Genomic DNA, 11,678 nt, shown 5'->3' on the forward strand with positions numbered 1-11,678 from the left:
GGAACAAGCGGCATGCAGCAGCGCAGGGAGGGTAGGCAAGTTCGGCCACCAGCTCCCCGGAGGGCAAGGCAGGGAGTGATGACTGCTGTGCAGAGGAGGTGCGTAGCCTTGCTGAAATGAGCACCCAGGCCCAATTCAGGCACACTGAGCTGATGGCTGCAGTGGGGAGGATGCCTCAGTCGATAGAAACACTGGCAAAGAGTGTGTTGGGCTTTGGAGCAGCAATGGAGAGGACCGTCCAGGGCTTCGGGGCAGCAATGGAGAGGACTGTCCAGGGCTTCGAGGCTGCTATGGAGAGGACTGTCCAGGGCTTCGAGGCTGCTATGGAAAGGACTGATGAGCCTCTGACGGATGGCCCTTCCACTTTCAGGAGCCCTCCCACCTTCCTCCTCCTCGTCCACATGCTCCTCCTCCTCCTCACCCGCATGCTCCTCCTCCTCCTCCTCCTCGTCCACCTGCTCTGCTGGACCTTGAGGGACAGCTGGCATTGGCTGGGTGTGTCGAATCGCCAAGTTGTGGAGCATGCAGCAGATGACGATGATGTGACCCACTTGCTCCGGCGAGTACTGCAGGGCTCCCCCCGAATGGTCCAGACAGCGGAAACGCTGTTTGAGCACACCAATAGTGTGCTCTACAATGTTCCTGGTCGCCTGATGGCTGCTGTTGTACAGCTCTTCTGCTGGGTTGGCGGCCAAACGGAGTGGTGTCATGAGCCATGGGCAGAGAGGATAGCCCTTGTCCCCAAGAAGCCAGCCTCATGGGCGAGCCGGCCCCTCAAAAAGGTCACAAACTGAGGTCTGCCGCAGGATGAAGGCATCGTGGCTGCTCCCTGGGAATTGGGCGTTGACTGCCATGATCATTTGGTGGTGGTCACAGACCAGCTGCACATTGAGGGAGTGGAACCCCTTGCGGTTGCGGAAGTCCTCAGGATTGAGCAATGGCGCCCGCAAAGCCACGTGTGTGCAATCAATCGCCCCCTGCACTATGGGGAAGTCCGCAATAGCAGCGAAGCCCTGCGCGCGCTCCGCCTGCTTCTCCAGGCTCAGAGGGAAGGTGATGAATTGACGCCTTTGTCTATGAAGGGCAGCTGTAACTTGCCGGATGCAACAATGGACTGCAAACTGAGAGATATTCGCAATGTCCCCAGTAGCTGACTGAAAGGATCCGGTGGCATAGAAATTGAGGGCAACAGTCACTTTAACGAACACCGACAGCGAGGTCCTGCACCGTAGACGTGGCTGCAGATCCTGAGCAAGCAGGTGGCACAGCTCAGTTACAACCTCCTTCCCGAATCGGAGCCTTCGCACATACTGCTCCTCCGACATTGCAAGGTATGAGACCTGCTGCCTGAATACCCTCGCAGCGTACCCTCGGATTGGCCGACCTCCATTGCCCCTCCTCCTTCTGGCCAATCCCGGCCCTCTCTCCCGCCGTCTCTCTGCCCCTTCACAGTGTCCGGCCATGAGGACGTTGCCATCCAAAGCAGCTCCCATTCCAATGCCAGTCGGTCAAAACGCTGTTAGGTGTAGCGCTCCAACTGCTCCGGACAGGTTTGAAGGTCCCAAGTATTCTAAGGCTAAATTCCAAAAAATCTGCTCCACAGTAGCTCACCAACTCTCTCCAGCAACGATCACAATGAACAGGCCAAGTGGCTGCAGCTTTTATACTAGAGCTGTCCCCATTAAATAGCGCCCCCCGACTACGAGAAGGGCCTGGTAACGTTCCATCGAACTGTCACTAACAGCGCTAGGCGCAAAGGTTCCGGGTGCCACCGAATATCCAGTCCGGGGCGCCAAAAAGGCGTTGCACACTGAAATGACGTCATGATCTGCCTGCGCCCACGGGCGCGCGCAAAGAGTTAGCGCCGGCGCTAAAAGAATACTCAATATGGGAGGTGGCGGTATATTCACTGCGCCCGCCCGAACATTGGGTAACGCCCCAATTCTCGGGCTCTTTAGGCGCTAATCGCTGGCGCTACCAACCGAATTTCTAGGCCCATATGCCATTGCATTCCGAGAGGGATGAAATTCTATTATGTCACCAGCTTCCTCTAGCGTGCCCGTCTCTCCATCGCCCACTTCCAGGTCCTCTCCACCTCCAACGATCTCGTATGCAGCCTCCTCAGCACTGGTCAATGTGGCTCGGGTCGGTGTTCCTCCTCCAGTCATTGCTCGCTCCCTCTTAGTGTGGGCTATCCTTTCCTGCAAGGAGGGACACAAGTGGTGTTTCAGCCACAGTGAGTGTCAAGAATCCCTACCATGGAAGCTTTGAGGGAGACGAAGATGGGGTAAGGTGCCAAGAGGAAGCGTCATTAGTTGCTGTCACTGCATGACAGTGAGAGCAAGTCTAAAGGGTGCATAGGTAGGATGCTGAAGTGATTCAGTGCAGAGACAGAGATGGATAGGAAAGGGTGCAAGGGAAGTAAGGGTAAGGTGGGATATGAAGGAGGAGGCTTACAACGCAGAGTGCTGGTGAAGAGAGGGGAAGCAGATCGAAGGCAAGTGTGATGGGATACTCACTTTTGATGTTCGCACAAGATCATTAAACCTTTTTCGGCACTGGATCCATGAGCGTGCATATATGGACCTTGCGCTGACCTCCTGAGCAATGCGCAGCCAGGCTGCCTTGGTCTGCTGAGGAGGCTCCCTGCGCCTTCTGACAGCATCGACAAGAACATGAAGGAAGTCATCATTAAAAAGAGGAGCTGCCTTCCCTCTGCAAGAAGTCATTGCGTCTAAATCAATTTCACTGATTCCAGGAATCCACAAGAGAAAGGCTTAGGCTAAATGTCGGTTTTAAAAGCAACAGCTATGATGACGTCATCAGAGGCAGCCAGCCGATCCGATTGCACTCATTGGACTGGCCAGCGCGCCTCATTGAAATCAACAAGCCCATTGAATCAAAATCGGACATCAGCAGCTCCAGAACCCGCCCACCACACAACCCGACTCCTACCTGCCTCGGGAATTAAAATCGAGCCCAAGGTGTGGAGAGTTCCTCATAGAGCTATCTATAAAGCAGTGACCTGCAGCAGCTTCATGTACTTTTCATTAAGTATTATTGCACTGTTCTGATAGTTCAAGTAGCTAATGCTTATGGTCCAAGCCAGCCTGAACATCCTTTTGGAAAGAGTGAATTGACAAGGCATTAAGGGGGAAAAATTCAGTATCGCCCCGTTTGGGGCGCCATTATCGGCTGTGCACAAAGTTTAGCGCCCGGCACGAATTATTGCCTCCGATGGCAAACCTGGCTTTTATCGCCCCTAGAGGTGATTGGAGCGCTAAATCAGACGCTTCACACCTGTCTTAAGGCGCAAAGGCCGAGGAGCGAGGCGCTACCTCAGAGCGCTGGCGAAGCAAGGAAGGGCAAATCAAAATGAACCTGAAAAGTGCTGCTCAGTACCCAAAACTCCTTCACACAGCGTTGAATCTCTCCAGAAGTCTCTCTCTCTCTCTCTCTCTCTCTCAGAATGCGTGGTGCAAAAATGTCATCAACAAAAAAAGGCAGGAAGCGGTCGCCTTTAAATAGCGCTCCCCCAGTCCCTTTCTGACTGCAAAACGCTCCCCTCAACCTGTCGTTGCTAGCGGCAGGCGGTAAGGCAGGGGGCGTCACTCAATATCCGGTCCGGGGCGCTACCGGGGCGTTGCGCACTCGACTGACGTCACGATCTGCCAGCGCAGGAGATCGTGGCGGTAGTGTTTAGCGCTGCCGCAAAATGCCTAGTTAATTTCGCGAGCGGCGCAAACATCGCCGCGCCCGGGCGCTAGTTGCTTTGCGCCTGATTAGCGCCCTCTTAAGGCGCTAACGGGAGGCACAAACAACTTAATTTTTCCCCCTAACTACTTTTGTTGGGAGCTTGTTTCTCAGATTTGCTACTTGGTCAAGGAAGGCATTTACAGTCTTGCATAAAACTTGTCAATTTTTAACTTGGGTGCCTAGCTCTGCAATCATGCTTACAATTGCATTATCATTGCCTTTGAACAGAATTCTCACTTCTTACCTTTTGTCCAATGAAACAGCGCTTAATTCTGCGGATTTCTCTTCGTAACTTGCAATATTAATATACAAACAAGTTAGTGTATGAAATACCTCTGGCCATTAGTTATATAGAAATGGCCATCACTGTGTTATGTTAACTGTAGCCCTGTGACAATGACAGGTTCATTTTGTTGCCAGCATAGGGAAAGGAAGCCACTGCCGGGCTCTAAATCTGATGGGAAACATGGCCCGTTTAGTTTGTCCTCTATGGCATCTGCTCCCAACAATATACTACTATCTCATTAGTAAATCAAATATCAATCTGGCTCCATGGTGCTAAGAATCATTATTAGCACTATATCTCAGGCAAATGCTATGGTAGAAAAATTTGGTGTCAAATTTGTTAAATAATGAATACCATTATTGCTTGGAATCATTAAATAATTTACCAAACGTAGTTAGTACTATCAAGAAATATGCAACACAGCAGCACCAATAGACAGAAATCCCCATAATCAACACTGATTACTAAATGCCTTCAAAATCACCACGATGTTTATCTTCAACCAACTCTTGCCTCCACATTTTTTAACCAAACGCAGTTATTTAAACTGCTCCCCAGAGTTATTACAAGTACAGTTGAAGTGCCACAAACAGGATGTCATCATCTTAAGGTCATTATTTCATCACTGATGCCAATGATTTTGTATAGCAGTGACTATATTTTCATCTATATGTCATGTCTCATCAACAAGAGCAACTTGTGTTTAGGGCCGTATAGCCTACTCCTGCTCCTATTTCTTACGTTCTTATATTGATAGATTTTTGGATACTAAGGAAATCAAGGGATATGGGGATAGTGCAGGAAGGTGGAGCTGAGATAGAAGATCAGCCGTGTTCGTATTGAATGGCGGAGCAGGCTCGAAGGGCCAGATGGCCTACTCCTGCTCCTATTTCTTATGTTCTTTTATGGCACCTTTAACGTCATAAAAAGCTCCAAGGCACTTCATAGGAGTGTTATCAGATAAAATTTGACACCGAGCCACGTAAAGAGATAGTAGGACAGGTGACCAAAAGCTTGGTCAAAGAGGTAGGTTTTAAGGAGTGTCTTAAAGGAGGAAAGAGACTGAGCGGTTTAGGGAGAGAATTTCAGAGCTTTGGGCAGTTGAAGGCATGGCTGCCAAGGGTGGGGCAATGGAAATCGGGGATGCAAAAGAGGCAAGAATTGGAGGAGGGCAGAGATTTCAGAAGGTTGTTGGGCTAGAGGAGGCTGCAGAGATAGGGAGGGGCGAGGCCATAGAGGGATTTAAACACCCAGATGAGAATTTTAAATTCCAGGCCTTGCCGGACCGGGAGTCAATGTAGATAAGCTAGCATAGCGGTGATGGGTGAATGAGACTTGGTGCGAGTTAGGATATGAGTAGCAGATATCATAGAATATATGTTGAAGACACTGCTTTCAAATATAATTTCACCTTTCATTATATAAATTTTAAAACTTAGAAATATGATTGTGATCTCTTTTCATAGTGCTTTTAATAGACAAGGATGAAACCGCTTAGAGGCTTTATTTAAGGCTTTTGTGCAATTTACGCCTCTTGTGTGAGTGAAGGAAAATAATTCTGTTTGATTCTGCCTTATGTACTTGAGCTTAGTCCTCTTTGCATTCATTCCCATAGATCTGGATGTTCTAACTTTAAAATGTCCTCACCTGTGCATACATGTGTCACACTTGAGTGTAATGTTATCATTCCTTTGCACGTTCCTCCCCATTGGCATTTTCATCACACACTCATAACTTCAAATTGCATTTGGAACTGAACTATTGCAAATATTTTTGAGTTTTGTCTGAACTAAAAAGTTCAGCTCCATCATAGAGTAAAGTAGTAAAGAAGACCTTTAGGTAAACATTTTATGATCAATAAGAAAAGATTTGCATTACATATGTTGGTTTTTATTAATAGTGCATCAATACTACAGTATTTACATAATTTAGTGAAATATTAGACCTTTTTTAATTGTTCAAAATTGATTTCAGTTGCAGTAAATTACTTATATTTGCAAGGAGTAGGATAGGGTTAATCTAGTTGCTTCTTATCTAGTTCTATGCAATTTTGTTGGCTATGGTGTGGAAGTTTGAAATCTCATCACTGGGAACAAGGGAATTGGGCATTATTTTCAAAGACAAGCAATCTTTTCCAGATGTGCCAAATGCTGAGTTCCTTCCATGCTATTTCCTGTTAGCCTGGATTGGAGCAGCTGCTGCCATGGTTTGGGGACACCTAGCCAACTTTTTCCTCTTCCTTAAGCATGGAAAAACTTGCAGTGTCAGAGTGATTTATTGTCTTTGGTTCCCAGAACTTCTTGATCATCTGGGATCTTAGTCTGACTTAGAACATAATTGCTCTGCGTGCTGCACACCAGGATTTGGTTATTCATTCATCATGTGTGTGTCGCTGGATGACTGGGCAATTGATAGTGTAGTTTGATATAAATCTGATGGTAAATAAAAGTCATTTGATTTAGGATTTTTTCATATTATTGTTAGTATAAAAAGATGATAGAAAACCATTTTAAATTAAGATACTATTTTATAAATTGAGTGTTATTTTCAAGTATCTTAAGTGCACACCATTGCATTTGGTACTGCTCCTACATAATTCATCTGTTTACCAGGTGAATTTTACAATTTAAAAGCTGAGTCACATTTTGTAAAATGTATCTGTAATGCTAGATGCTTTCAACATTTAAACCTGGCATTTTTGGCAGGTTCCAGCTAGAACTATAGCCTGTTTAAAAGAAAATAGTTCCAGAACTGCACCATGTTTTATTTTGCACTTAGACATGTTATAAAATAAATTGTGGTCGTTTCTTCTTTCCTAATTTGAAAGTTTGGCGCCCTATTGCTTTATTAGATGCTCCAATGCATAGGGAGCAGTGATAAATGGTTAGACTGTCTTTCGGGTGCTATCTGCTCTCCTGCGAATTGAAGTTTAACTTACACAAAATAGCCCTCGAGATTAAAAAAACCAGCTGTGGCTCAGTTGCATGTGAACCTACTTCTGCAAAAGAGACTTACATTGGGAGACAAATAGGAAAATATTTATGCCACATGTGTGGACTAGAAAATGTGGAATTATTTACATCCATGTTAGGTGATAATTATTAAACTTCGAAGATTGAAACAAGTTGTGTTTGACACGAAGATTGTTTTTGAATTCAATATTTAGACTTTAGTTAGGGGATTTTCAAGATGGCGGCCATTCACTTCTGGAAAAAAAATTGCTTTTACAAATTTGCATTCCCGGCATGGAGCTTTGCAAATTGGGAGCGCATACAGGGAATTCAGGCAATGAAATCAGTGGGCCACACACTAATTTCCATCTATCCTTGCTGACCTCTGTGCCTGAATTCCTGATGTGCATTCTTGATGCACAAAGCACTGGAGTAAAGCTAGATTAAGAATTCCTGGTGCCTCTGACCAACGGCACAACCCCCTCTATCCATTAGCACACAAACGTGTAGTAGAATGCTCGAGGAAATAGACCCCTAGAATGTTTACACACTGCGCTAATAATAATAATATATCACAATATATTACACTTAAATGAAACTGCTCCAGCGGGGTCCACATAGTTGGTTGGCGCCCTTTAGCACAGACGCGGTAGGCCCATGCATTAATCCGCTGCTGCTCTGGAGTGGGAGCAAATTCATATAATTTATCCAAACATGCTTGTGTTACTTTTTGGCTCAGTGAAGTAGTGCTATTGTTGCCTCTTGAGTTAGAAGGTTGTCAGTTCAAGCTCCACTCCAGGGTGTGAGCACCTAATTCATGCTAGTATTCCAGTGCTGTACTGAGGAAATGCTGCTTTGTTGGAGGTGCCGTTCTCTGGGTGAAACATTAACCTGAGGCCTCTTTAACCTGTTCAGGTGAAAATTAAAGATTCCATGGTACTATTCGCAGGAGAAAAGAGAGTTCTCCCAGTCTACTAGCCCACATAATTCCCTTAACCAATGCTACCGAAATATAGATTAACTGGTCATTCATCGAATTGCAGTTAGTGGGATCTTGCTGTGCATAAAATAGTGTGCAATATTTATCTACTTAACAACAGTTACTGCACTTCAAATTATGTGAAGCATTCTGGCATGTTTCTGAGAGATGTGATAAGGTGCCATATAAATGCAAGCCTTTTAATTGGGAGTATTCACAAACCTTCTGAATATTGTTTTAACTAAAATTGAATTACATACAGTTATAAATTATTATATGTGTCGATACTGGGTAATTGACAATGTGATATAACTCACTCATGGAAATACTTTTTACAAGCCTATTCATTAGTAGCATAGATGTGGAATTAATTATATTTGATTTTCTAAAGTCACCACATGATCTTTTTTTGTGAAGAACAGAATGGAAGCTGCAGCGTTTACTCAGATGAGATTAACTTTTGCTTACCCAGAGTGATTAACATAAGTACAACACCACACAGAGTATTTTTCAAAACTAGCATAACAATGTTGGTTATACATATTGGGCCGGGTTTTATGGTTAGTGGTGAACGAACGGCACCAGCTGTTCGTTACACTTGTACTTGCCCATAGACTTTCTATGGGCTTTTGCACTGGAAGTTCTTGTCAGCCAACCATCTAAAAAGCGCAGTGCCCTCTACAAGGTATCTGGGACCTTTGTGAACCCAGGCAAGCAATTGTGTATCTCCTTAACCAATCAGATTGAAGAGTCGTTAATGAGCAGCAGAGCCTGAACCAGGAAGTGTCAGTTATTTTAATTCAATGTCATATCATGTACAGAAAGCAAAATAAAGAGAGTGAAAGAAAGATTAGATTAAGAGATAGAGATGAGATAGATAAAAGAGAAAGAAAAAGTGAACAAAAGTTTTATGTAAATGGTTCCATTTTTAAAAAACTCTAACAATAATTAAAATCTGAAGGAATGAAACTCCACATTTGTAAAAGTTAATTTTCAGTGTCAGAGAGGTTGTTTGGCATTAATTAAGACTTATCACACCATTAATTGGGTACTTATACTGGAATGGACAAGCCCTAACTTTTTCTGGCGAGTTTAGTGCGTATCTATGAGGTAAGTATAGGAACTTCATGCTGTTCAATGTATTTTGACATGGTTGACCATTCCATCCTTCTCCAATGCCTCTCCACCGTTATCCAGCTGGGTGGGACTGCACTCGTCTGGTTCCATTCTTATCTATCTAATGGTAGCCAGAGAATCACCTGCAATGGCTTCTCTTCCCGCTCCTGCACTGTTACCTCTGGAGTCCCCCACGGATCGATCCTTGGCCCCCTCCTACAACATCTACATGTTGCCCCTTGGCGACATCATCCGAAAACACAGCGTCAGTTTCCACATGTACGCTGACGACACCCAGCTCTACCTCATTACCACTTCTCTCAACCCCTCCATGGCCTCTAAATTGTCAGACTGCTTATCCAACATCCAGTTCTGGATGAGCAGAAATTTTCTCCAATTAAATATTGGGAAGACCAAAGCCATTGTTTTCTGTCCTCGCCACAGACTCTGTTTCCTAGCCACTGACTCCATCCCTCTCCCGAACACCTGCCTGAGGCTGAACCACGCTGTTCGCAACCTTGGTGTCATATTTGACCCTGAAATTAGCTTCCGACCACATATCCACAGCATAACTAAGAACGCCTATTTCCACCTCCGGAACATCGCCCGTCTCCGCCCCTGCCTCAGTTCATCCGTTGCTGAAACCCTCATCCATGCCTTTGTTACCTCTAGACTTGACTATTCCAACGCACACCTGGCTGGCCTCCCACATTCTACCCTACGTAAACCTGAGGTGATCCAAAACTCGGCTGCCCGTGTCCTAACTCGCACTAGATTGGCTCCCGGTTAAGCAACGCCTCGATTTCAAAATTCTCATCCTTGTTTTCAAATCCCCCCATGGCCTCTCCCCGCCCTATCTCTGTAATCTCCTTCAGCCCCACAACCCCCCGAGATATCTGCGGTCCTCTAATTCTGGCCTCTTGAGCATCCCTGATTATAATCGCTCAGCCATTGGTGGTCGTGTCTTCTGTTGCCTAGGCCCTAAGCTCTGGAATTCCCTGCCTAAACCTCTCCGCCTCTCTACCTCTCTCTCCTCCTTTAAGACGCTCCTTAAAACCAACCTCTTTGACCAAGCTTTTGGTCACCTGCCCTAAATTCTCCTTACGTGGCTCAGTGTCAAATTTTTTGTCTTTTAATGCTCCTGTGAAGCGCATTGGGGCTTTTACTATGTTAAAGGCGCTATATAAATACAAGTTGTTGTTGTATTTGAATGTGAGTCTCTTGGTGAGATGCTGTTATTGCGCCGCTTTTGGACGAGCAAGGCATCTCGGACAGCAACTTTCTGATTTCCACGTTTAACTGCGCACGTGTGGTCGCCAGAAGTTGCTGTCCAATTTACACGTTAATAACAGTGAGAGAAGTTGGCCTCATCATTATCTCTACCATAAAATCTGGCCTGATATATTCAGTGCACAGAAAGCCAGTCTTCATTTTAAGACTATTGCACGTGATAACAACATCAGGTAATTCATTAATAGAGTGCATTAAAGAAAGACACGGTGGGGTAAGGGTTAACTGTCCCAGAAGAAGTAATTATATAATGGTCAAACTGAATGGGGGCCACATTTTCCACATGGTTCAATGATATCCTGAAGGTAATTTCTTTTTAATTCAGACTGATATCAGTGCCCACCCAGAAGGCTCAATAACCATCCCGCTTTGCTATGGTTTTATTTATACTGTAGTCTTCTTTCCCGAATCCTGCGATATAAACTATTAATGAATGACTTATTTGCATAAGTCCTTTCCTGTTGGCAAATACTTGTCGATGTGAAACTTTTAATAGCTGCTGTCTTGCCTCTCAGTGCCCGTACTATGTCAATGCTTGCAATTAGCCCGAGAAGAAGCAGCACAGGGGAAAAATTGCTGACAATAATTGACCACAGTCAGCAGAAGCATTGTACAGGAATCTCTCTGGTATCCGGCACCGACGGAACCAGGATGGTGCCGGTTAATTAAAAATTCCGGATGACAGAGAGGGTTATCTACCAAGGCTATTTTTAACAAACAAAGAGTCAGCCTCCTGTTATTGAGGTGTTCGGACTTCTGACAGCGCCAAGAAGCCGAGTAGTGGCAGTTTGGAAAACTACCCCCACTGACTAACTCGGCCACCGCGGGAGACTCAGACTCGGACTTGGCAACATTTCCGGTAATTGAGGTGTTTTCGGAGTATGAATTTTGCCGATTAATAGAGAATTCCGGATATTTAGGTGCCGTTTAAACAAGAGTTTCCTGTATTAGTTGTGAGTTTTGCATGCTGCTGCTTGAAGTCTAAAGTTTTAGCGGCTTAAATAAATAAACAACCATTAAATATTTGAATACAAAGATGTAAGAAGTTACATGGTGTTTGCTTTAATCTCCAGGCATCTGGTGGTTTAGTGTGTGTGTCCTCCCCCCAGTGTTACTGTGATAGTTTTTGGGCAATAGTTCTATTCTTGAAATCGTACTATTGGCAGAATTTCCCAAAGCAAACATGTTTGTTATTAAATGACTGTTTTGTTTCCTGAAGCCAGGTCAAGGACTGTGACCATGGGAGTACAGATCTAATTTATTATTTCAATCATTTCCTGAAGTAGTTTTGTTTAGTTAT

This window comes from Somniosus microcephalus, chromosome 10, assembly GCF_052327205.1.
Source record: "Somniosus microcephalus isolate GS21.2 chromosome 10, FLI_Smic_1.0, whole genome shotgun sequence".
In the NCBI taxonomy this organism is placed as follows: domain Eukaryota; kingdom Metazoa; phylum Chordata; class Chondrichthyes; order Squaliformes; family Somniosidae; genus Somniosus; species Somniosus microcephalus.